Source organism: Canis aureus, chromosome 2, assembly GCF_053574225.1.
Source record: "Canis aureus isolate CA01 chromosome 2, VMU_Caureus_v.1.0, whole genome shotgun sequence".
Taxonomy (NCBI): domain Eukaryota; kingdom Metazoa; phylum Chordata; class Mammalia; order Carnivora; family Canidae; genus Canis; species Canis aureus.
Genome location: NC_135612.1, coordinates 67,910,037 through 67,916,274, shown reverse-complemented (window position 1 = coordinate 67,916,274; position 6,238 = coordinate 67,910,037). Strand labels below are relative to the sequence as shown.

Sequence of the window (6,238 nt, the reverse complement as noted above, 5' to 3'; positions counted from 1 at the left end):
GGTGTTTCAGGTTTGATACCAATAGTTCCCGTCAGCATGTGATGCAGGGCCACACAGGTAAGCATTGAGGTCTGCCATGAAGAAGGTAGAACTGTGGGTGGTGCCTTTATGTACTTTCCATGAGAAAAAGTGGGCAAGGCACAGTTAGCAAACTTAGGATTGGATAGTTTGAACAACTCCAGCAGGTTCTAGGCCACGGGCTGTTCCTGGTTGTCTGGCACCTGACCCTGGGAGTTTTAGGGGAGGTATACTAGTTATCTAGATTATGAAAGCCCAGAACAGAGGCAGATAGGGATTGGATTCTATCAGCTAATCAAGAAGGAGAAATAACTGGCCTATAGTGAGGGTCCCAAAACTGGGTCAAAAGAAAGATTTTTAAAAATTATTGCACTGTGTGTCATCTCAGACACCCCAGACAACTCCAACCATGACATGCATGTGGTGTTGTAATTAATTGTTGTTTATTGAGTTTATCTTTCCCACTTGATTAATCTGGCTCTGTGAGGGCAAGAACAAGCCTCCATCCTAGATTTAGGAGATGTCTGATACATGGTTTGAATGAACGGTAATCGCATTTCAGTTGTGTTTTGAAGGATTAATAGGAGATCTCTAGGAGCAAGTTGAATTGGGTAGAAAACTTTAACAAAGGAAAGAGTAGACCAAAAGCTTCAAGATACACCAGGAAGTGTTTACTGAGAATGACAAATGGTGTTAGGTTTTTTAGGTTAACATTCAGTGAGAAATATCAATATGTAATGAGAATAGAAAAAATGACTTTAGGTCTGATTAAGAAAAGCTTTCTAGGGGCACTTGGGTGGCTCAGTCACTTAAAGCATCTGCTTTTGTCTCAGGTCATGATCCCAGGACCCTGGGATCAAGCCCCACATTGGGCTCCTTGGGAGCCTACTTCCCCCTCTCCCCCTGCCTCTCTCAAATAAATAAGTAAAATCTTTTTTTAAAAAAGAAGCTTCCTATATTAGGCTGAGAAATTGTGATTTTATTTTCTAGCAAAGGGAAATCAGCAAGCCCTAGCACTAGAAGATGACCAGATCAGCAAGTATCATGGGTAATTTCTCAGTACAGAAAAGAAATAGGAAAGATAAAATGTGTCCTACTACAATAGATGTCCAGAGTTCAACTGTTTTAAATAGAAATGCTTTTATCTCTATGGTCAGCCTCCCCATTCAGTTCACAGCAGGGTCCGTGATGAGATATAGTGTCATGTGTTGATGAACCCCAAAATGAGCTACAAAGAAATCCCTTAGCTCCTATTACCAATAGATTACATCTTGTTTTTCACCTCTTTTCCCAGTGTGGTGTGAATAGATGAAAAAGAAGCCTACGGAAGTATAGATAGTGCATATTTCCAAGTAATATGTAATGTGTAATACATAATTGCTAAAGTTATAATAGATCTGATCTCTAGGCAAGTTATATTTATCTAATGACTGTCCAACTATCTTTAAATTACTGTTTAATAACTATCCTGCTCTCTTATTAAGGGAAAACCATACTTGGTGTGATATTGTGCTATCGTTTATTATTTTTATTCAGACACAGACATGACACCATAACATTAAGAAGTCATGTCTTTGGCCATATTCAAATAAATAAAATACACTAAAAGCCGCAATCTGTGAAAGATCGCAGAGTTTCCATGAGAACATGAAAATGTAGATGCAGACATCTGATTTGCTCAGTTTCTTCATGAACCCTTTGCAGCCTGCTCCATGTGAGACACAAAGGGCTTTTGTGACGCATATGCTGTGCATCACAAATGGAGAGCCCCAGCCAAAGAAAATATACAGTTACCAGAAGAATAAACCCAGGATGAAAAGCACAGAAGTAGCATCAATAGACGTCTACTACGCCATTGGCCCCATCTGGTTAGAATCACATCATCAAAATTAGAGCTGGAGTAGACCTTCCAGGTCATCCCCGGAACACCTTGCCAACACAACAATCATCTTTTTGAGGACCAGGTCCAGTTCAATTTCATATGTCTCAAGAGACAAGAATTCCACAGATTCTGTGGGCAAGATATTTACCATATTTAAAGAGGCAAATATAGACATAGTAGAGATTTCAGTCAGTAACATAATTTCAGTCAGCCTTTGAAACATAGGCATTGGCTCTTTTTAAAGTAGGTATTTTCCTCCATAGAAGACAAAGAGTTTGGTGCCTGGAGAATCACAATTGGGAAAGAAAAAGGAATTGCTGTAAGCAGTCAAGGTTTTAAGGTAGCCTCAGAGCCACGTGAAGGGATCTCCTAGAATCAATCCAAAGAAATTTTGTCAATGTTCAGTCCTTTTGTCCATGATACAGAAAGGACTGGCACAGTTGTGACCAGGAACCAGCTAAGGTGATGCAAAAAGACATAATCAGAGTTATAGGTTCTGACCGTAGATAATAGAGGATACCTGGTCTTTTTTAGGAGATGGTGGGAGAAAGGAGGGTGATTGCATATTAAGAGAAATCCTATGTGAAAAGCCAAGAGGTAGAGTCAGAACATATGTCCAATTTTCAAAGATCTGAAGGTAGGATCAAAGATGTAGCCTGTGGAGTCAAGAGTTTGAAAGTAGGGAGATAAGATCTAGTACAAACAGTTTGGGATCAGAAGGAATGAGGTGGTCTCCTAAGTGATTATATTTGAGTCATTTAAAAATTATTTTTAAGTAGTGAAAACCTTTGTTCAAAAGAAGTGTTATGTGGCAGCTCGATATGTGCAGCACATATACAACATAGAAACACCAGCCTTTCTCAGTGAAACATGACATGATGTCGGATAAGCAGAGAATGCTGGGGTCTTCATGCCCAAACCTACCTTTTCCAGTGGAGAACCTTGCTGTAGAACCCCTGGGATTGATTTAGAACACGAAGTTGCAACAGTAGAGTTAATAATTGTGTTGAATATTCTGTGGTGGGAAACACTAAAAAGGAGGAGGTATAACTCTTTAATAAAGAATTCTACTGGGGGATCCCTGGGTGGCTCAGTGGTTTAGTTCCTGCCTTTGGCCCAGGTCTGCTTCTCCCTCTGCCTGTGTCTCTGCCTCTCTCTCTCTCTCTCTCTCTCTCTCTCTGTCTCTCATGAGTAAATAAAAATCTAAAAATAAATAAAAATTAAAAATAAATAAAAATAAAGAATTCTACCCATGGAGCTTAGAGCTTGTTTTATTTAAGGCAATATCCTATTACCTCACACATGCAGAGTAACATGGGCTGATTTTGTAAGGTGAAGCCACACTTTTATCACAGAGTTCAAGTCAACAGCTTAAATGTTTATGCATATTGGACTGACAGGGACCAAGTGGAAGAAAGAAAAACTTTTGGAAAAACCAAGGAAAATAAATCAATTTGTCTGTGATCTCCTTGAAGACAAGCACCACATTTTCTCTATTGTTGGGTATCCAGTACTTAGCAACATGCCTGGCATTTGGTAAGTTCTTTATAAAAGCAGAATTAAGTAATTAAATGAGACTAGGGATCTGGTAAATAATATCTATTGTTAGTTTCATCTAGGCATTTTCCAGTTGCTTAGGGCATATCTGAGTAGATAAGACTAAGCTGGTACCAAGAACTAAATCTTTTAAGAAGCAAGTGTGCTGTCTTGATACTCTCCATTAACTGTTCTGCTTATGGTATATTTGAGTAGATAAGACTGGGCTAGTACCAAAACCAAAACTTTTAAGAAGCAAACGTGCTGACTTCATTTTCTACATTCACTGTTCTTCCAACTAGATGGGGATGGCAATGAAACTCTAAAGAACTCCAGTCACAAGCTGGTAGGTACCTGGGTCTGTGAATTACTGTGATGAAAGATTAATGCCAGCCAATAATAATCTCCAGTTGAGATTGCTTTATTACATATTATGCCATCTTTTTGTTACTATAGTTCAGCCTACTTTAAATCATGTAATTTGTCCATACCCATTTGGCTCAAAAGCACAATACCAGCTTTGTCAACATCTCAGGATGATAAGGGAGAACTATGTTTTAAAAAGTTTTCAGTGAAAATGGATGTGCTTTATAGTTTATAATGCTTTGATATACATTGGTTTGTATGATCCTCCCAACAACCCCATAAAATAGGCAGAGTAGATATTCTTTTCTCATCTAAGTAGTAAGAAACTCAATGATCAAGAAGATTAAACAATTTGTCTAAATATACTGAGTGCTAGGTTTAGAACTCAAGAGTAAATCCTTTTATTTCAAAGTCTTTGCTTTTCTCATTGTAAATATGCTGAATGTCTGCCTCTGTACAAAATATTTTTTTGATGGATAACTTTATGCAGAAATTCTCCCAGGGGATTAGAGATTATTTTAGGAGATTCAGCTCACTTGAATTCTAAATGTGGAATTTAAATATGGAAGGATTTATAATTCCAGAGGATTTAGCAATGAGGTTGGCTCTACCGCAGACTATTTTTCTTTGTAGATTCTCTCACTGCCTCAGATTTGGACTAACTCCCATCGAGGTTATTGACTCATTCTCCTTCCCAAAAAACAAAAGCTTCTCTGGCACATCACTGAGAACAGGTCAGCCTCACTACTTGATCATCTCTAATGATAGAGCACACATTGCTTCAAAAGCTTTCTCAACCTACTGTTAGAATGGCCAGCTTGTCCTCTTTTCCAAGAACATTTCTGGCTTCACAAGTGAAAGTCCTACATCTTGGGAACCCCTCAGTTTTGACCAAACTGGGAAGGCTAGTCACCCTATTATTGCTGAACGATGGAAATTATTAATTTCCAACTTAAATGAAATGACATGTGCCTTACTATAACTTCCAACTAGTTTCTATTATTCAACCAAAATTGGTTTCTTGGTGATATTTGATTGTCTCTGGTTTTCTACAGCTACCAAAGTCTGAGGCAAAATACTACCATAAACTATGAGATCAATAGATCATAGACCTAAACTTTTCATCTTTGGGTTAGACAGGGTCTGATGACACTAGCAACAATTCATATCCCCTAAATACATTATTTTAATAATAAAATATAAGTATATAGTGTTAGCCTTTTGAGATTGTTTTCCTGGTTTCCCCAAGTTGAGTTTTATGATAGAATTAATAACAATAAAAATAAAAGTACTATTATAATATTTAATGAGTAAAGATAATTTATTAATTAATGATAATTGATTCTTTTTTTGATAATTGATTCTTAACAGAAATTATTTTCCCACTTAATGATCTTGAGAACATTTCACCATTGAGCGTAATGTGTCTCTGAGAATTGACTTTTTTTTTTTTTAAATATGAGTGAGTGCACCACTTACTCTTTGGGAAAAAGAACAGCCTCTGTTATTGGATACTGAAGGAACACCAAAACCAGGAAATTCATGCTTTATTAGTTTTCCACAAATCAAAGCAACAAGGTTATGGTCAACATCATCCAAGGACCCCAATGGGTACTTCCAGAGAGGTGCCTTTGGGGGGCAAACGAAACTTTCTGCAGTGAAAAGCATATCCACTTCATTGCTTTCTTTCCTGCTGAAAATCAAGACTGGGTTCCTAAGAGCCCATAAGGCTCTGCACCAAGCCAGACAGGTCTCTTTCAGCTGTCTTGACTTTCTTGCTACTTATGATATCTGTCACCCGATAAAACACTTCATAAACCTAGTTCGTGACTGTATACTTTCTGTACATAGCAAAATAAAAGCTAAAAATATGAATATTATCATAATTACCATGATGAATCTGAGAATTCTGAGAAGTAAATATTTCTAGAGAAGATTTAGGTTGACAATACTTTGGGAAGGTTATAATAATATAAAGTGATAAGGTTAAAATAATGTAGTCCTATAAGTAGGATAGGATTTATAAGGGCTAATTTTTTTAGTTATAGGATGATAGAATGAAATGGGACTTGGGATATCATTTAATTAAACCATACCCATTTTGCTGATGGGAAAATTGAAGTCCAGAGAGCAAGATCATCATGCTTATGGTCCATGGTGGATTCTGCAGACAACCAGTCTGACTTCCATTCTAATTCAACAAGTTCAACAGTGGTTCTCTAGGGTAGTGATGAAGCCCTTTGAGAACTGGATTAATGTTATGGAACCTGCCAAAATGCACAGTCACTCAAGATTTCTCATGTAATTTCAGGAGATTTATATACCTTATGAAGTTTGTCTTGGATCCCCTTGGATCGTGCTCTTAGGCCATGGAAGATTTTCCAAGGGAACAAATCAGAGAATTCCTGAATGGCCTGTATATTTAATGGACACTTA

General features: G+C 37.5%; 1 long non-coding RNA gene across 2 annotated transcripts; it reads left to right on the top strand.

Moving 5' to 3' along the window:
• Positions 1 to 1,835: 1,835 nt before the first annotated feature.
• LOC144290917 (uncharacterized) lies at positions 1,836 to 4,963 on the top strand. Of its 2 annotated transcripts, XR_013358399.1 has the most exons (4): positions 1,836 to 1,982; positions 3,301 to 3,436; positions 3,739 to 3,782; positions 4,436 to 4,963. It is a non-coding gene; the product is annotated as an uncharacterized LOC144290917 (long non-coding RNA). The 2 variants fall into 2 exon arrangements; XR_013358398.1 differs by lacking the exon at positions 4,436 to 4,963 and having other exon boundaries at positions 3,739 to 4,407.
• Positions 4,964 to 6,238: the final 1,275 nt, after the last annotated feature.